This window comes from Mercenaria mercenaria, chromosome 19 (assembly GCF_021730395.1).
Source record: "Mercenaria mercenaria strain notata chromosome 19, MADL_Memer_1, whole genome shotgun sequence".
Lineage (NCBI taxonomy): Eukaryota > Metazoa > Mollusca > Bivalvia > Venerida > Veneridae > Mercenaria > Mercenaria mercenaria.
In genome coordinates, this window is record NC_069379.1 from 16,127,495 (window position 1) to 16,149,762 (window position 22,268).

At 35.5% G+C, this 22,268-nt stretch overlaps 1 protein-coding gene across 1 annotated transcript in view; it reads left to right on the top strand.

Moving 5' to 3' along the window:
* The window catches only part of LOC123542121 (thioredoxin-like protein 1), an 88,890-nt gene that overhangs the window by 62,502 nt on the left and 4,120 nt on the right, over nt 1-22,268 (top strand). The gene's annotated exons all lie outside the window — the stretch shown is intronic.

The window sequence follows — 22,268 nt, forward strand, 5'->3', positions numbered from 1 at the left end:
AGACCGTGTGCAAATCGCATTACAAGCCTGTTTTAATATCGGGCTCTTGTGACTTCTATGTTTGTGTCACACTATAATTGAAGATATATCTGCGAAAATAATACTCTGATCTACAGTTTGAGGGGTTTCAGCGCCGATTCGGTTCATTGGTTAGGGCAGGGTGACGATATCAATTTGCGTAAAATTTGATGAAATTTTACAAAGCAAATACATGTAGTAGGACACCGCGTACAAATCGCATTACAAGCCTGTTTTAATGTCCGGCTGCTGTGTCTTATGTGTGTTGTGGTCTGTCTATTAATGAAAATATATCCGTAAAGTAATATCTGATCTACAATTTGAGGGGTTTCAGCGCCGATTCGGTTCATTGGTTCGGACATGGTGACGATATGAATTTGCGTAAAATTTGATATTTACAAGGCAAATAGTGGCAGACCGTGTGCAAATCGCATTACAAGCCTGTTTTAATATCGGGCTCTTGTGACTTCTATGTTTGTGTCACACTATAATTGAAGATATATCTGCGAAAATAATACTCTGATCTACAGTTTGAGGGGTTTCAGCGCCGATTCGGTTCATTGGTTAGGGCAGGGTGACGATATCAATTTGCGTAAAATTTGATGAAATTTTACAAAGCAAATACATGTAGTAGGAAACCGCGTACAAATCGCATTACAAGCCTGTTTTAATGTCCGGCTGCTGTGACTTATATGTTTGTGTCTGTCTATTAATGAAGATATATCCGTAAAGTTAATATTCTGATCTACAATTTGAGGGGTTTCAGCGCCGATTCGGTTCATTGGTTCGGACATGGTGACGATATGAATTTGCGTAAAATTTGATATTTACAAGGCAAATAGTGGCAGACCGTGTGCAAATCGCATTACAAGCCTGTTTTAATATCGGGCTCTTGTGACTTCTATGTTTGTGTCACACTATAATTGAAGATATATCTGCGAAAATAATACTCTGATCTACAGTTTGAGGGGTTTCAGCGCCGATTCGGTTCATTGGTTAGGGCAGGGTGACGATATCAATTTGCGTAAAATTTGATGAAATTTTACAAAGCAAATACATGTAGTAGGAAACCGCGTACAAATCGCATTACAAGCCTGTTTTAATGTCCGGCTGCTGTGACTTATATGTTTGTGTCTGTCTATTAATGAAGATATATCCGTGAAGTTAATATTCCTATCTACAATTTGAGAGGTTTCAGCGCCGATTCGGTTCATAATGCTTTTCAACCCAGTTCGATTTATTGATTAGGACTGGGTGACTATATCAGAATAAAATATTATATTTCCAGAGCATGTAGTAGGTAACAGCGTGCGAATCGCATTACAATCCAGTTTTAATATCGGGCTGCTGTGACTTATATGAATGTGTCTCTCTATTATCGAGGACATATGAATATATGCCTGTAAAATTAATGTTCCGATCTACCAATACATACTACTTTGTCTGTAAATATCAAATTTTGCTCAAACTGATACAGTCACCCTGTCCTAAACAAACATCCGAATTGGCGGTGAAGCCCAACATATTGTAGATCAAAACATTAATTTCACAGTTACATCTTCAATAATATGTAAACACAAACATATAAGTCACAACAGCCCAATATTAAAACAGGCTTGAAATGCTATTTGCTCACAGTTTCCAATTGCTTGCTTTGTAAATATCAAATTTTAATCACATTGATATCGTCAACATGTCCGAATCAATGAACTGAATCGACTTTGAAACCACTCATATTGTAGATCACAATGATAATTTTACAGATATGTCTTCAATAATAGTGAGACACATATATAATTACGTCACAACAGGCTTGTAATTCAATTCACACGCCGATTCCTACTACTTGCTATGTAATAATGAAATTTTAAACTGATACAGTCATCCTGTCCTAACCAATCAACTGAGATCGGAATATTAATTTTACAAATATATCTATCTTCAATAATAGGGATACACAAACATATAAGTCACAACACCCCGATATTAAAACCGGTTTGTAATGCGATTTGCACGCGGTTTCCTACTATTTGCTTCGTAAATTACAAATTGTACGCAAATTGATATCGTCACCCTAACCGAATCGGCGCTGAAAGCCCTCAAAGTGTAGACCACACTAAGGATTCGACTGGTATGTCTTCAATAACAGTGAGACCAAAAGATATAAGTGACAACAGTCCGATATTAAAACAGTCTTGTAATGCGATTCGCACGACATTTTCTACTACTTGCTCTGTAAATGTCAAATACTACTCAAATTGATATCGTCATAGTGACCGAACCAATGAACCGAATTGGCGCTGAAGCTCCTCAAATTGTAGATCTTTATATTGGTTGCACAGATATATCTTCAATAATAGAGAGACACTAATTTATACGTCTCAGCAGCATGATAATATTAAAAAAGAAAAAGTGGAAACTCCACAGGTCGTCAACAAAACAAAAACGAAAATGTTGCAGGCTCGTTTTGATTGAGCCTGTTCATGGACGGTAGTGAAATGCATGCTACCGTCCACGCCCTCTAGCCCCGGGTTGAGCAGAACTCAACATTTACACATGCTTAAAGTACAAAAAGCAATTTAGAGACATCCGCAGATGTATTCAAACGGCGGTGAACATGGAACCTTCAATGATATACGTGTTGAGGTGTGTAATTCCATGAAGAGCGGCGTTTGGACCCCAGATAAAACAAAGGGTTTGCCTCAAACGAGAAAACAATAGACAGAACTAAACAAACTGGAATTTAGGAAGGGGATCTTAGGTTACGGAGCCTGTGTATAACAGGAACTGTCAAAAGACAAAATTAAAAAGCAGGCACCATATCCAAGGGGTGATTAAACAATGCCCAAGGCTATGAAAGCAGGAGTATTGGAACCACCCAGGCCGAAATGTTCATGTTGAAAATCTAAACTGTACCAATAACACGACATAAAAGTAGTGCAGAACGATCTGAGAAGATCGAAATAAAACAGCCCTAAAACATGCTTGTAATGGGACTTGCAAGCTGTCTCCTCCTATTTGCTTTGTTAAAAGAAACAACATAAAATTGCCACACTGCCCTAGCCAATGAACCGAATCAGTGTTAAAACCCATCAAAATGTAGAATACCATATTAATGTCACAGATATGTCTTCAATAATAATGAGACACAAATATATCAGTCACAACAGCCCGATATTAACAGAGGCTTGTAATGCGATTCGCACGTTGTTTCTTACTACATGCTCTGTAAATATGAAATTTCACGCAAACTGATATAGTAATCCTGTCCTAAACAATGACACGAATCTATGATGAAACCACTCAAATTGTAGATTGGAATATTAACTTTACAGATATATCTTCAATAATAGGGACCCACAAACATATAAACAACTGAAGCCTGATAATAAAGCAGGCTTGTAATGCGATTTGCACACGGTTTGCCACTATTTGCTTTGTAAAAATCAAATTTTACTCAAATTGATATCGTCACCATATCCGAACCAATGAACTAAACCGGCGCTGAACCCCTCAACTTGTAGATCTGAATATTATTTGCACAGATATATCTTCAATAACAGAGATACACTAACTTATAAGTCTCAGCAGCATGATATATTAAAACAGGTTTGTAATGCGATTTGTACATTGTTTCATCCTATTTGCTTTGTAAAACAAAAAATATAAAATTGTCACCCTGCCCTAACCAATAAACCGAATCAGCGATGAAACGCATCAAAATATAGACCACAATATAATTGTCACAGATATGTCTTCAATAATAGTGAGAAACAAACATAATAGTCACAACAGCCCGGTATTAACAGAGGCTTGTAATGCGATTCGCACGCCGTTTCCTACTACATGCTGGCGTTGTGTGTAAATATGAAATTGTATTCAAAACTGATACAGTCACCCGGTCCTACCAAATCAATCGAATCGACGGTGAAACCCCTCAACTTGTACATCAGAATATTAATTTTACGGATATATCTTCAATAATAGGGAGACATAAACATATAAATCACAACAGCCCAATGTTAAAACAGGCTTGTTGGGCGATTTGCACACATTTTGCCATTATTTGCTTTGTAAATATCAAATTTTACTCAAATTGATATCGTCACCATGTCCGAATCAATGAACCGAACAGGTGCTGAAACACCTCAAATTGTTAATCTGAAAATTAATTTAACAGATATATCTTCCATAATACAGAGGCACAAGCATATATGTCACAGCAGACCTATATTAAAACAGGCTTGAAATGCGATTTGCACGCGGTTTCCTAATATTTGTTCTGTAAATATCAAATTTTACGCGAATTGATATCGTCACCCTGCCGTAACCAATCCACCGAATCGGCGCTAAAACCCCTCAAAGTGTAGACCGCAATATTATTTTCACAGATATGTCAAACATATAGGTCACAACAGCCCGATATTTAAACAGGCTCGTAATGCCATTCCTACTGCGTGCTGTTTAAATATGAATTTTTACTAAAACTGATATAGTCACCATGTCCTAACTAACCAATCAACCAAATCGGCGGTAAAACCTCTCAAATTGTAGATCAGAATACTAATTTCACAGATATATCTTCCATAATGGAGAAACACAAACATATAAGTCACATCAGCCAGATATTAAAACAGGCTTTTAATGAGATTTGCCCGCGATTTCCTACTTTTTGCTTTGCAAGCATATATGTTACAGTAGCCCGATATTAAAACAAATTTGCAATGTTATTTACACGCGGCTGTCTACTATTTGCTCTGTAAATATCAAATTTTACGCAAATCGATATCGTCACCCTGCCCTAACCCATGGACCGAATCGGCGCTCAGCCCCTCAAAGTGTAGATCACAATATTATTTTCACAGATATGACTTCAATAATAGTGAGACACAAACATATCAGTCACAACAGCCCGATATTAACAGAAGCTTGTGATGCGATTCGCACGCCGTTTCCTACTACTTGCTCTGTAAATATGAAATTTAACTTAACCTGTCCTGACCAACTATCCAAATCGGTGTTAAAACCCCTCAAATTGTAGATTAGAATATTAATGTCACAGATATACCTTTAATAATAGGCAGGCACTAATATATTAGTCACAACAGCCCGATATTAAAACAGGCTTGAAATGCGATTTGCACGCGGTTTCCTACTATTTGCTTTGTAAATTTCAAATTTTACTCAAATTCATATCGTCACCATGTCCGAACCAAAGAACCGAATCGGCGCTGAAACCCTTAAAGGTGTAGATCTCAATATTAATTTCACAGAATGATATATCTTCAATAATAGAGAGACACAAACATGTAAGTCACAGTGCTCAGCCAGATATTATAACAGGCTTGTAATGCGATTTGTACGCGGTTTCCTACTATTTGCTTTGTAAAGTTTAATGAAATTTTACGTAAACTGATATCGTCACCCTGCCCTAACCAATGAACTGAATCGGCGCTGAATACCCTCAAATTGTAGATTAGAATATTGATTTTACAGATATGTCTTCAATAATAGTGAGACACAAACGTATTAGTCTTATCAGCCCAATAGTAAAACAGGCTACTATCGCGATTGGCACACGGTTTGTGACCATGTCCGGATAATGAACCGAATCGGCGTTGAAACTCCTCAAATTGTAGATAGGAATATTAGTTTTACAGATATATCTTCTTATCAAATTGTAGATCAGAATATTGATTCTACAGATATATCTTCTTAATAGAGAGACTCAAACATATACATGGATTGAATTGCTGTGAATTGAACCTGGTGTAGTGTATCTACAAATGATTATCCTAATGAACTCTTAAACTTTGTAAACAGTATGCATTGCAAAATAGATACTTTCTGTACCCTTAAATATAAAACAAAATTGCAACATAGATTTCACAAAAAATAAAGAAAAAAGGAAGGAATTATTTACATGTTCGAATTCTTAACACTTATAATCAGAAATGTGACATATATACAATATTTGCTTTAATACTGATACAGATGCGAAACGTAAATTTCACGGGGCAGTCAAATGCTTTATAGGCCATTATAAGACAAAATTAAATGAATGTAAGACTTTCTAGTCAAGCACTAAAGGTCTTTCTAGGCAACAACTGAAGGACAAAACTAAATGTAAGCAGTACTTTGTAGGCAACAACTAAAGGTCAAAATTGAATGTATGCAGTGCTTTCTAGGCAACAACTAAAGGACAAAATGAAATGTATGCAGTGCTTTGTAGGCAACCACTAAAGGTCAAAATTAAATGTATGCAGTGCTTTCTAGGCAACAACTAAAGGACAAAATGAAATGTATGCAGTGCTTTGTAGGCAACCACTAAAGGACAAAATTAAATGTATGCAATGCTTTCTGGGTAACAACTAAAGGTCAAAATAAAATGTATGCAAAGCTTTGTGGGCCGCTGTATTATACAATTAAACACATATTGAGCTTGGTAGAACACCGCTATAGGTCAAAATTAAATGCATAAGGTGCTTTCTAGGTCACAATATATGACCAAAATAAATGCATGCAGTGCTTTGTTGACAACTACAGGACAAAAGTAAATGCATGCAGTGCTTTCTAGGCAACAGCATTCGGACAAAATTCAATGTATGTAGTATTTTGTAGGCCACAATAGGACATATTTACACGTATGCAGTTTTTTGTAAGCAACAACTGTAGGACAAACTTTAATCCATGCAGTACTTTAAAGGCCATTTTAGGATAAAATTAATGCATAGAGTTCTTAGAAGCCCAATGCTACAGTAGAAAAATGTATGCATGCACTGCACTGCACAGATCTGTAGATAAAGTTTGGACAAATTAAATACATACAGTTCTTTGTAAGCCATGCAGTACTTGGTGGGCCACTATAGGACAGAATTAATGCATACAATTCTTAGAAGCCCAATACTAAAGTAAAAAGAAATGCATGCATGCAGTGCACTGTAGGCAGCGTCAGGACAAAATTGATCTGTACATCACTATTGGACAAAATTAAATGCATGCCGTTCTTTGAAGGCCTCTATAGGACAAAAATAATCAATCTGTGCTTTGTAGGCCACAATTAAATGCGTGTAGTGCTCTGTGGACCATTAAAAGACAAAATAAGTCATGCCGTCCATTACATAGCGAATTCTTTTTCAGATAGGGCAACATTATTCAAAGTTTCAGGTAATATGTCGGATATAAGGGACTTTTATTTAGTTTATTTTGGTAATTTGAGTTATGACACATTTTTTATTTTATCCGTATTGGTATGATTCACGTCTGTCCTACATCATTATCCTCCTAAATAACCCTTACCCTCCTGCAAAATTTCTACAATGAACTTGTTAAAAAGATACATACCAAAAAGTAGTCTGGCTACCGACTAGATTATCTTTTTGACATTTTTTTCTGGGTAGCGAAGTGTGACCACAGATTTACCATACCTTAAATTTACGGTCTAAATGCTTATCCGAAACCGAAGAACAAGTATTTCCATGTCCTTCATACATTTTACGTAATTCAAGTCAGTTTAACTTTCGAAAAGCTTCTGAGATTCAACGTTATTAAAAATGCACTGCTTAAGTACAAATTTGTCGTAATCTATATTTTATAACAAAAACAACGCATATAAAAATAAGCATACTTGCTTTAATCACATGCCCAAAACAATTCTTCATCGCGTGGATAAAATAAACTATAAATGACCTACAAATATAGATAAACTTGTACTTCAGCACCATCCGCGTAGATCTATAATCGGTATTTAAACCAAGTTGCGTCTTTTGTAAATCTTTAAATTAAAACTCAGTTCCTGCTAACAACACCGAAGAGCTTGTTTTGGTTACTGATCAGAAAACATCTAAGTTAGCACGGCGTGCGTTCTACATGTTCTATTTTCGGATAAAATTGCACCCGTGTATCCGTTGAACTTTGTAGCACAGAAATGGGTTTATGCAAAGATATATTGCATGAAATCAACAGAAGAGGTGTTATCCTTTTTACTTTTCATAGAGAAAGATACGATCCTTTCATAATATTTACGTAAATAATTTTTATTTGGACGACTTAGGAAAATAATTGCAAGCGTAACGGAGGGGGAGCAAGCTTCGTACCTGTTTCTTGAAAATACGAACGTATGCACTTCAATTTGATTTAATATTACATACCAGCTGGTGTTTATGATTGACATGTTATTAAAGGGTATAAGTAATAGAAAGAGCATTGAAACTCGAGGGTAAACGATTTGTACGAGGGGGCGTAGCCCCCGAGTATAAATCGTTTACCCGAGAGTTTTAATGTTCTTTCTGTTTTGTATCATAGCCATCAATATATGGTAGTTGTAGGCGGTCTACATTGCCATATACAGCAGTTCAGTGAGTACTTAAAATCCTTGCTGTACAAATGTGTAAAGCCCAGGTAAAATAAACCAATGTGAGAGCAGAAAATCAATAAAATACTCCTTGCTGTCTACTGTTCCAGACATGCTGACATACTTCACTATCTACCAGTGCGGTAACTAGCGTGCGGGTATTAAATACCTGCACACTTTTAGTTACCACACCCTGTACTCAGTGTATATGAATTATCTGCACCAAATTTGTTAAGAAAAAACACCGAGCTATGATACAATTAATTCGAAAGAAACATTATTTTTTATCACATTCGCCTTTTAGTCGCCAGTAGATTTGCGGGGTTTTGTCCCCAAATATTCACGTTCTGGCGTACGATTTTTATACAATAGTGAGATTCGGAATGCTGCAACGAAATTAGTTTAGATCATTCAAAATAAGTTAAAAATATTCAGTTTTCAATATTTGAATTTGAACAATAAAATTCGTTAAAAGATCCTTTGGAAGCATAGAATGCAGCCAAGATGAAAATAGCAGACCCGGTTTGATTGAGTCTTTTCATGATAGGTAATAAATGTGCTCCCACCCCCACCTAGCGCTGGCTTAAGTAGAACTGTATTAAATATATGTTGAATGGACTCAATGATCCCAAAAGACCTGTAAATATAATAATACTGAATATTTTCATGATTATGAGGCATAATATTAATCTACAGCTAAAAATTGACTGAATGCAACCCGAAGATCATGATGTGTGCTGATATTGGAGATAGTAGTAGTTGTTTTGGTTGTTTAAATTGGATGAAACATTTAATTTCATTGTAGATTTTCTTTAATGGTTGCTTTTTGTTTAAGAACTATTCTGAAGTGTTTTTTTCTCTACGTAATTTATATATAATATATTCATAGCCAGCTTTTACCAAGATGAGGTCTCATTTGGGAAAAAAATCAATAACAAAATAACCTGTCAATGTCACAGGTCAAATCAAATAAAAACCTTGTGTATGCAATAGTACGGTGCCCCTAAATATAGTTTTTAATAATCTAATAATAGTTATTTCGTTTAAACGAAATCCTTTCGTTTAAACGAAATAAAAAAGTCTCACATTACCTAAGTGGAAAAAAGTGTGTAACATGTCACTTTGGGGGCACCGTACAATAGGGGCTGCATTTTACACCGGATCTTTATGGAAATCTAAGTGGAGTTTAAATATAGGTCATCTAGAGTAAAAAACAAGGTCACCCGGTCAAATTAAAGAAAAACCACGTGTACGCAATAGGGTCTGCATTTTACACTGGATATTCATAGCTAACATTTAGTCAAAATGATTGCCTTGACAAAATCTAGGCCAGATTAGAATATGGGTCATCTGTGGTCAAAAACTAGGTCACTAGGTCAAATCAAAGAAAAACATTTTGTATGCAATAGAGACTGTATTTTTCAATTGAACTTCATGAAATTTGGTCGGAATGCTAGCCTTGATATAATTAAGGTCAATATTGAATATGGGTCATCTGGGATCAAAAACTAGGTCGCTAGGATATATCAAATAAAAACGATTTTGTATGCGATAGAGGATTTATTTTTTAATCGAGGTTGATGAAATTTAGCCAGAATGATTGCCTTAATCAAATATATGGTCGAATTCGATTGTAGGTCATCTTATCTAAAAACTAGCTGACTAGGTCAAATTGAAGAAAACACTTTTTTACACTTAAGAGACCACATTTTTGATCCAATTTTAATGAAAATTGGTCAGAATATTTGTTTCCTTGAAATCACAATGCCAAATATGTTTACACTGTTATGGTGTGTTTCCCAGGTGAGTGACCTAGGGCCATCTTGGCCCTCTTGTTGAATCACTTCATCAAAAGTTAAGGTCACAGGAACCAGAACTTTGAAAACAGTTTCCAACCAATAACTTTAGAATCATTTGACCCGGAACTTTTAATCACGATCATAGGAATTACAAAGCCGATCACCCTTAATGTTCTGGGAGTCACTTGACTTAAGGGAAAGGTCACAGAGGCATGAAGATGGAAAAAACTATTTCTGGATCAATAACTTGAGAACCACTTGACCCAAAATATTGAAACTTTATAGAATGATTTGACATGCAGAGTAGATGACCCCTGTAGATTGTGGACTCATTGGATCAAAGATCAAGGTCACAGGGGCCTGACCCCGTGTTCACAAAGCATCTTTCGATCTCAGCTCAGTTTGAGTTAGAAATTCTACTAACAGTTTTACTAAAACTTCAAGACTTAATTCCAGTTGAAACCGACCATCAATACTGAAAAGTCATTTGAAAATAGTTATTAACTTAAAATTTAGTTTTAAACATGTTATTTAGCTATAAGTGACAAATAAAGTTTCATCATCAAACTCAGCTGAGACTGAAAATGTTTTGTGAACACGGGGCCAGAACATGGAACACGGTTTACTTGAGAACCACTTGACTTAGAATTTGTAACTTCATAGAGTGATTGGACATGCCAAGTAGATGATCTCTATTGCAGGCATACATTAGTATATCTTTGTCTTTCTCCCCTATCCTCTATTGACTTCTTGCCTATTACGACTCTGCATTGGCGGACTAGGCAGGCATGGGCATCTTCTAATTTGAAATTTAATCGTCCTCATTCGAAGAAGAGGGGTATATTGTAAATATTAATGGTTGATGATGAATGTTGGTCGGTCTGTAGACAAATCAGTTTCCGGATGATAACCGTAGAACGCTTGTTTACACTGTTATGGTGTAAGATTTGGCATGACCAGCAAAAGACCCCTATTGGTTCTGAGTTCAGTAGGTCAAAGGTCAATATCACATTGGCAATTAAACTTTTTTGCCAGAAAACTAGATTATGTTTTGGTCTAAGAACACGTTTGATACAGAGGTCATTTAAGACTGGTAAATCAATACGTTAAATGTCCAGTAGGCAGTGACCAAATAATTTATGTTCCTTGTCAGTTAATTCATGCAAGTGTTCTCTAAGCTCTTGTTATAACTTGAATCTTCAAATAACATATAATTATCAATAAGTCCATGACCTTTGCTCACATTTACTGTTATTTCCCTTGTTTCCAGTAAAAGCAGGGTGTTTCCCATTGTCTTGTTAAAAATGCTTATAATTCTAAAAAGATTTTGAGCAAAATTAACTAAGTCCCACAAAATTTTCAATAAGCACACGAGCTTTGCTCATATCTTATTTTATCCCCTTTGAAAGAGTAAAGGCAGAGTTTTACCCCTTGATTTTGGTAACAGAAAGTTTGAAAATGCTGATATCAAAAGTAGTTTAACTAGAAACAACAAACTGTTCATGCCCATTACCAGAAGCTGTCAACCGCTGCCCACATTAGTCCTCTTAGTGCTTTGATTAATGATTTCTCTCATATTCTTCAATTTTTCTTAGCTCTGATTATCTACAGTTTGGAGAAGAACGTTAACATAATTATACAAAATTTGAATAGCTTCAGGAATTACCTCCTGTGAAAAAAATAGGCTACGAACACAGACTAATCAAAAAGATAATGACTGTATGGCGAACAATGCAGATCATGATAAGACTGTAAGGATGTGCAGGCTGTCGCAAGGCAGTATCAATTGTGTCCAGTATGAAAAAGGTTAAACATATTTTATGTAATAGTTTTTAGGGCAGTTTAATAAACTTGCAATGTAGTAAAAAGTAGGAGCGGCGATAAAAATTAGGGCGCACCATGTCTTTTTTCTAAACTGTACTGACTAAACTGTAAAATGTGTGTGGGTGGGTGGGGGGGGAGTGGGGGGGTATGTAAGTTGCTAATCTGCTTTTTGAATATTTCATATAGTTTTCAAGATTTCCGTACGTTACATCATTAACTGATCAATTCTTATCTGTACTAAATTGTTTTGTTTAAATTCCTGTGGCTAAAATGTAATGATTTTGTCGTCTGCTTTGAACGATAACCAGGATTCATTTTGAATTGAACAGGATATGAAAAATAAAAATTTCGTCTGTTTCTTACAACCTGAACTGACCCGGATATGAGTCCGGTCTGGAATGTCTCGTGTGAGTTGACAGATGTATGACCATCTGATAGCAGAACGTTTGGTTTCTGAAAATTTAAGATTTTCAACAACACTTATTTCTCAAGGATGATCCGTTGAAGCTTTTGAAGTTGGCTAAGACTTAATCCTTGGGCATAGCAAAATTAATGCTATTTTATCTTGTCTTTTTTACTTTTCGGCAGCTGACCTGAGACCATCTTTAGTAGCAAATGCCAGTTTTTCTTTTTAATTTTCGCAAGCATATCAAAACTACCCGGAAATTAATTGTTTTTTCAGAATTCTGCTCAATTAGACCTTTGTTGTTTTGACATGTGTACGTAAAGCCAGCCGTAGACATGTGTAGACACTAACTCGCTTTAGGTCTTCTAAATTATTGTCAGAATCCTTTAAAATGTCCATTCTAGGGCACCATATATTAACGCAAACCCCGCATTAAATGTTATTTTGAACAAAAACAGGGCTTTTCTTTCTATATGATTTTCGTTTATTAAGATTTTGATTCATGACAGTCGCATCTGAGGATGGAAACTGGCAAGTACTACATAGGGGTAACATGGTTATGTCTATGGAAACGAAGCATGTGATAGTAAAACTGAAAACTTAAAAAAATGATACAAGTGCAAGGAAAATCATTTAAAAAGCTCTTTCTCTGGTAATTTTCAGACAATAGAAAAGCCAACGTATTGCAAAATCGTATAGTTCTTCGTCGGATGGTATCTTTAGTCTGCCCAATCAGACGTTTTTTCTTCAAAACACTTTACATATCGGTTGCAGGACACTAAATATTTAGGTCAGTTCTGTCCCGTATGCCCTGCAAAATCACTTTATGATTTTTGACTGACTGGTGTTTATTTCAAATGGAATGACTTACTTATTGTTCAACGACACAAGGGTCATGGCACTCGATCATGAAGAGCTAAAAAGAAAACAAAAATAATATTACTTTTGTCTTCGATAATACATTTTGAAATACTTGCACCATTTTAACGTCACTCCGGCAAGTCACTAGTTAACTGAGGTCCCAATTTAGTCGCTCTTATCTCGGTATTGCTATATATACTGACCCTTTTGATCGTGAAATTTTGAGATTACAAGTTTTTATATTTCTTTTTCCTCTTTTTCTACTTGGTGTATTGCTCTGGCCGCGGGCGGTCATTCTTTTTAGAACACGAAAGATGTTTGCAATTTTTCTTCTAAGTTTGCTAGGAGGAGCTGCAGCAAACGGTGAGTACGCGTATTTATTTTAAGAACCCGTAAATTTTATTTTTATGTATTAATCATTATGTTTATATGTTTTAAAAATTGAAAAAAAATCGTAATATTAATTGCATGTACTCAAGTATCCATGTTTTCTTAAAGTGTTTACACGTTGGAACAAAAATGGACTTGCATAAAGTTATTTTTATCTTCTTAAATTATAGTTATGCATATTTTCGTACATGTAATCAAGTAATGACAATATGCGTTTAGATAGGAAATAGAATAGTTACACGGAATAAGAACATTTCTGTGTCGGTTTGATTTTAAACTTCAGTCCAAAAACGTAATAGTATGAGTTGACCTTAGATTTTAAAATTATTTACGTTATGTAATCCGAATTTAGTGGAAGCAGTTAAAAGTTACTTATTTTTACTAATAACATGGCTAACCTAGTCTTTTCCCTTCTTTTTGGCCAATATCCTTATAAATATTTAAAGTACAAATATACCTTTAAACCATTTCTAAATCTATATGTTGGTAATACATTGTATATATAACATATACAAATTTAAAGTATATTGAATCACACAATGATATACATTGTGTTACTTGATTAAGTTTTACTTTTTCACCCCATTTTTTTAGTTTAATATATACAGGGTGTCCCAGAATATATGTCCACTTAACAAATGCTAATAACTTTTCACAGAAGAGTCACACATAAGCAAATTATATTTCATTTGCTTATTGACATAGCCATCAAGATGAAAATGTGATTCGTCGCTAAACCAAATACTGTCTGTTAATTCTTCATGTGACCGCATCCACTCTGCAAATGCAATCCTTGCTGAAATGTCATCGTCTTTTAAGTGCTGCATCATTGAAATTTTATAAGCTGTTAGCTTCAGGTCATATTTCAAAATTCTATGCACTGTAGATTTACTCGTAGATCTATTTGTATTGTCACTGAGTACCTTTCTTACAGATGTTCTGGGAGTTTCTCCTACAACTTCAGACACTGCTTGAATCAGTTCTTCGGAACGGGCACTTCTCGGTCTCCCGGCATTATCTTCCCTGCGATCTAAAACTGTTCCATGCTTCTCAAATTTTTGAACTACTCGGATGATTTGTTTATTGGAAGGTGCCTTTATTGAAGGATGCATTTTAATCAACTTTCTTCGTATAATAGATGGAAATTTGCCATTTTCATAGTAGAGGCTAACAATTTCAGTACTGTCAGCCATCTTGGAAGCCTGAATATGAATGACGTCATTGATGACGTCATAAGATGTTACGGTGACGTCGCACGATGCCGTTCTTGTAATGAGGAAAAACTTACATCCATTACTTTTCATTTGAAACCAAATGTTTTAGTATTGATGCATTTTGGACAAAGCTATTAACATTTGTTAAGTGGACATATATTCTGGGACACCCTGTATATTCACACATGTATACAACACATTTGATACAAGCAAATCAAATACATTCAAATGGGTTGAGCCAAAAGTTATTCCAACATTATCAAGGGCCCTCCCCAGGACCCCATTTGTTTTAAGATAAAAGTTACGGTTCATAAAACTTACAAGAATACAAAGATGAGAATAATACATATTTAACTATAAGAATAAGTTATTTTTTTATTTAAAAATAATAATAAATTGAGCCGCGCCATGGGAAAACCGACATAGTGGCTTTGCGACCAGCATGGATCCAGACCAACCTGTGCATCCGCGCAGTCTGGTCAGGATCCATGCTGTTCGCTTTCAATGCCTATAGCAATCAGAGAAACCGTTAGCGAACAGCATGGATCCTGACCAGACGGCGCGGATGCGCAGGCTGGTCTGGATTCATGCTGGTCGCAAAGCCACTATGTTGGTTTTCTCATGACGCGGCTCAATTATCGTTTCAAACAGGGAACGAAAACCACGTTGAATAGCTCCCTTACAACATTATTCGCTCGTATGTAAATACGGCATATGTTAGTGTATTTAAAAATTAATATGATGTCATTAAAACATATTGTTTTTACTCTTACCCTTCTAAATTTCTGAAATGGACTGGTCCATCATACAATTTGGGAAATACAATTTTTATCCGATGGGGATGTTCATTGAAAATTTACTGAATATAGCGATCAATGCAGACCATGATCAGCATGCATGGACGTGCAGACCAGTGCATGCACATCCGTGCAGTCCGATCATGATCTGCACTGCTCGCAATTCAGTCAGTATCTTTTTGGTATACATCCTTTTTAACAGTTAATGGTACTGTTCAAATTGAAAGATGGACAAGTTCATTTTAGAAATTTAGCAGGGACAGGGTTAAGAAAAAACAGTGTTAATTCACCTGTTTTGAGATACTACCTGTCAACAAAGACCACTCTTCACTCGGTCTTCTGAAGCAGGTTTGACCGTATTTTCAAAAAAAATTTAAGTATAAAAAATATGATTGGTCAAAATATTGTAATCAGTTGTCTCCCTTCTTTATACGAACTTTCTGCACTTAATAAATTAACTTGTTCAGTTTGCCGGACCGAAGTTTTACGGTAGTGGTCGGTACATTACGTATTCTCCGAATGCGATTTCGGCATTTTCCGGTTTTTAAGAAAGCCATTTACGCAATGAGTTACATGTACGTCCGAAGAATGCCGAACTGCCCAATGAGAATACGTAATCACACGAACATTGCCGAGTGTAACTATTAGTTTATACATAATTTATTTTAGGTCGATTGTGAAGGAAGTTCTACAACTTATATTAATGACTCTCGATACCTCATTCCTGATGGAATCTATCGCCACTAGGGTATGAGAGAAGAGGCCAGTTTCCCTTTTTTTTTAATGCTGAGCGTCAAGCAAGGGAGCTACTGGTCTTTGGTATGACGCGGCCGGGAATCGAACCCAAGACCTCCCGCACACGAAGTGGACGCTCTAACACTAGGCTAATTATTGTTCCTCTACATTAAATAAGTAGTTTTCCTGTTAAGGCAGAAGTCTTTTGAACGGAATTTGCCCATGATAGCATATATGGAAACATTTCATATTGAATTTCTCAACTCTTAAGGCACATCGTGATGTTCACAATTATATTAAAAATTTTCAGATAAGAATGTCCTTATTCGAGTACACATACACGATTTACTTCTTTATAGTACATAACTCAATTTTAGACTTAACATCTGACGTTTTCGGTCTTTCCAAAGGTCAACTACATGTATGTTAAAAGCACATAAATGGAAACATCTCTTTCTTGTCAAAGATATTGCAAGAGAACTACGTACTTAATTAGTAAAATTGCGTTGAAGCACATAACTATTTCCTTTAAGAATATAAGGTATTAATATATTCTGGGGGCTAATTTTCGTTTATTTAATGGTTTCTTAAATCAACGAAATTAAATTTTAATGTATAAGACAGCTTCCATTCATTTCATCTTTAAAATTTGATATCCACGTGCAAAAGAAATAGCCGCTTTTGCCGATTCTACGAAATTGTCCACATAAAATCAATTGGTTTTACATTACAAGTCACTTGTATATAGTTCTGCAATTACGACTTGTAGACAGCCGTGAATTGTTAAAATTTCCATTATACTGTAGGTATTTTCTTCTTTACTTTGAAGTTCCATTGTACAGAAGGTATTGTGTTATTTTAATGTTTCACGGTTCCCATTTCAGAATATGTCTTTACATGTCATGTAAAAACGATACAAAACCTGGACCCTGGCGACATGAATTTCTATATATAAAAAGAAAAAACATTTATTTCCAAAAACTGTTCTTTCACTTGGAACCTATATCAAGAACATCATTAGCATGTCTACAACATGTGGGTTTTTTTTCTTCAGGCACTGGGACTAGAAATCGTTGGGGTACATCGTATTTTTATGAGATCACCGTGAATTGGCATGCCTAAAATCCACGACTTCTTAAAAAAGATAAAAGCCCATTTTGAAACACAATCAACCCTTATCATGCTGAACACGATTGATTTTGCCTTTGCGACCAGTGCAGATCATGATCAGCCTGCACATCCGTGCAGTCTGATCACGATCTGCACTTTTCGCTGTTAAGTTAATAAATTTTCAGTGAAAACCTCTTTGAATAACAAATGATATTGCCCACACTGAATGATGGACCAGTCCATTTTAGAAATTTAGCAGGCTACATTGTAAATGTTAAGTACAACTACCAATGCGCTAGATATCTGACAGATGACGGTATTTTGAGACAGGTGAAAAGAAATACTTGCAATTGATAACATAGATCAGCGAAAAGTGTAGACCATCCACACTTAAGCTGTTACTTTTCTAACAGCTGGCTGACATAAGATCGTCCTATCTGATCGGACAAGTCCAAATAGAGACTTACTAATTCCACTGAACTGGTTTCTTGTCTTGTACTCGTTAAAGGACCCGTGCTCATTACCTACTGTTTGTTTCAGCAAGTCTATACCACTACCTATTTTCGTGAAATTCAATTTTCAATTTTCGCAGGAACTGACAATAACTTATGAAATTAGGATATTTTTTTTTTATTTTGAAGATTTACAACATCATTTGATTTTATGGGCTCATAAGTTATTTATGCTTACTAATATTTATGAAAAAAATCATGTATATCCGTCAAAAATTGTAATCGTTAAAAATTTTATTGCGTAAAATGACTGAAGGGTTAAAAACGTTTTTATGACGATCAATTAAAAATCATTTAGATACTTAAATCTAAAAAGATGTTCCTTTTATTTCCCATACACGGACACGGAAAATGTGATATACGCGAAAAAAATGGGCGTAAAGGGTCAAAGTCACTACAGACAATTTTTGCGCACATCTCTATGAATTGATACAGGTCTCTACCAATTCTAAAACAAACACACAACATACATTTTTGTTTGATTTTGTGGTCCAGGCCTTTCACATCATGGTCCGGTTCGTCCAAAAAATTCTCCTGGTTGTCTATATATGGACAAAGGTTGAACAGTAATAATTACTGTTACTCAGTAAAGTTAACCTCTCGTGATTTTAAAATGCCTTAACAAATCACGATTCAAACAATAATGGCCGCTCCTCCAAATCAAATAAAAATGCAAGGTCACTACTTTTACGGCGACTAAATTGCGAATTTCCATTTATTTGTTATCATTTCCTTCGAATCTCCATGGACTGTTGTACTATTTCAGTCTGCTCTTCGTTACTCCTTGGTCATTTTTTCAATATTTCAGCAGTTGACGTTGTTATGGTCACACACTCCTAAACATTATTCCCTTTATATTTTATATAAAACTGATATTTTTAAAGAACTACCAAACATAGCTAGACCCATTTCAGAGAACAAATCCTTACCTCATTTTAAAGAGTTATGATAAAACTGACATAAAATGAAGAGAAAAGTAGGGGTCATGTATCTTCTAAGAGAAATTTCTCTTGTCACATTTGCTTACTGTAAAATCACATCAAAATCACACTGCTGTGACCTGGAAGTACTACTCATACTAAATTTGACTTTCACTTCACCAAATACAACCCCCTGTCCCATTTTTTCTACCAAAATTTCAAAAATACATCCATAATAAAATTTAAACAACAGAAACCTTTGTGGACATGCCAAGTTAAAAATAGTGTTCAAAAACCCGTTCGCCATTACTAGACCAGATAGCTCCCACGCTGGTTCCTTTACTATAGTTAGGCCTTATCTCAGCGATATGTCCACGAACAGTTTTATCACCTCCGTTTTCTCCTCGTATTTCAATGAGAGATATTTTCATTTTAGTTTGCACTTCGTATTATCATGGACACTGTTATGATATGTTCAGTGGTTTGAACGGAGCTTGCTCACCAGGTCATGTTTATACTCTTAACTATTGCGGGGTGTTCCAAATGTGTTGTTACTATCAGAGTTCCCATCACGTCACTTCCGCTCCTCTGACGCATGCGCCACACGCGACACCTGCTCCGACAGTGCATACAGGGTAATATTTTTCATCTATTCAAAATAACGACTTTAAATATTGATCATTCCAAAATAATAATTATCACGATTTTTGTATCAAATTGAATACATATATGACGGCTTTAACCTCATGGATGGGGATAAACATCACTTGCTGTATTTGATTTTCTTTGTAGTTGTTGTTGTTGTTGTACATACACAGACCGTAATCAATTTGAAGTCCCATCCTGCTCAACTACGTTTCTTTGGTTCTCTTGAGATTTAAACCAGATCTTAGCTGTAAACATTTTAAATTATTTTTCACCAGCACATTCGGAAGTTCACAATGTGGTACAACCCTGGTCGGCTCCACAAGTCACAAAATTGTCGGCGGTAGTATTGCGCAACACGGGGAATTTCCATGGCAGGTAAATATATAACAGAATAACTTAATAACACGTGCGTATGTATACGAAGAACTATTTTAATTCATGAGAGAGTATCAAACGTATTCTCGAAAGGACTCATGTTTTTTAATTTCCGACATGTTTCCGATTCACAACTCTTATCAGTATGAGCAGAAAACTCTTTTGAAGACTTTTTAAAAGTTATTTCTTATAGCCGATCAATATTGCATATATATAATATGTCACAATTTTCGCGTTTATTTTGTCAAAACATTCAAGTGTTAACTTTCATGAAAAAAAAATTATTTCCAGTTTTTGAGATCGATCAAGTATCGACATACGGAAATATTTTTTTACCGATTCTTCCTATTTTAGTCTATTTAAAAGACAGCTTTAAGTACGTTCAAATCTTAAGCACGAATCGCCATGAAGAGATAAATAGCAGTTAATGTATTACTTAAGGCGGTTGACTCGGCAAATTACGTATTCGCCGAATGTGACTTCGGCATTCTATGGTCTTTACGGAAATCAGTGTATTTACGTCCGTAGAATGCCGAAATACCTAAAGAGGGTACATAATGAGGCAAAAATTATCCATGGTATTTACGGACCTACTGCCTTTTTATCCTCAATCGAGGCAACTTATATTCTACTTCTATAATCAGGGAAAATATAACGAATGATAAATAATTGTAACATTAGGTAATTAGCGGTAATAATAGTAGAATTAATTCGTGTCGGCTTGCTTGTAAGAAATGATTGTACAGAGAAAAAAATGACGGTATTATTATTCATTATTATAAATTAGATAGTTATTGTAAATATAAAACTGCATTTTGTTTTGAAAAGTATTTAGATGTCATATCAAATGACAACCTAAGGAAACAAATGACTAGTTTACGATTATGTTCACATAATTTAGAGATAGAGCTAGGAAGATATGTTAATGTAGAAAGGAATAATAGATTATGTATATTATGCAATCAAAATGTTATCGAGTCAGAATACCATTTCATATTATGTTGTCCACGTTATAGTTGCATAAGATCCAAATACCTGGGCCGATGCTCATGGCCTACTGTGCAAAAGTTTAATACACTAATGTCATCTAGTAGTAAAAGATGTATATATAGTCTTGCAAAATATATTAAAGAAGCATTAACTGTGAGAAAGAATACTCTTGAAAATCTACTTGTCTTCTGATCGAATACAATTATTCTGTTTTGTTCTTTGTCTTCTGTATATATGTTCACTTTCTCGTGTATGATTGTCTTAACATCTTGGATCCAATGGGCCGCTTACCCCAACACGTAAACAGTATAAAAAGACAGACTTACTATCCAGATGGTAAGGAAAGTAGAGGGGGAGACATGCCGCTTTTCTCAAAAGCACCTCGGGTTTTTAGATGTTAAAAATCTTAAGTCCTGAAAAAACAGTCAGTTTGAAAACAAATAAGTTTTGGTTTGAGTGCAAAACTGTTGTTACTGTATACAATGTAAAATAAAGGGGCAGGATACAATTGTTTGATTGTTCGTCCTTGGCGTGTAATTTTGCACAGTTTTTGTCGAGCGCACTTGGGGTGAGCTAGACTTAGTAGTCACTTTTGGTGGATGGTGTATGGGCGTGGGGCGCATGCGTCTGTCCGATTTTGTCCAGACCATAACTTTGACATGCATGGACCAGTCTTGTTTATATTGCCATGAATGGGTCATGTGCAAACCCCTTGTTTCTATTTCAAATGTCAAGGCCACAGTTGGAGGTCAAAGGTCAAATTGAAGTCTGTACGGGCATCTCTTCTTCATGCATGGTGAGATTTTGATGTAACTTGGCATGAATGTTCACCATTATAAGACGTTGTGTTGTGTGCAAGAACCAGCTCCCTAGGTCTAAGGTGAACGTCACACTTAGACAGCTGGCGTGCTCAACATTCTGCCTGTAGGCATGCTTGTATTCACATTTTGCCAGCAAAATTAACCCTTACCCTGCAAATTTCTATAATGAATTTGTCCATCTCTCAGTTTGGACAGGCTGATCATGATCTACACTGGTCACAAAGGCAGAATCAATTGGTCCAGCAATGAAAAGGGGTTTAATATTTTAATAGCATTTCTTCCATTAAATATTTGCTGTTCATTAAGTTTTTTCTTAACCCGTTTCTTGTTATTTCAGATAAAGGTCCCAAAAACAGTAAGTGTTCCAGAATCAGCCAAGATCATTGGATTTGACTCAGCAGATAGTATGACACCTACCCAACAATTAGAGTAAGTTTTTGTTTGCTAGAATAAATCTTGATATGACCCAAAATTCTTCAAGCAATGTAAAGTTTG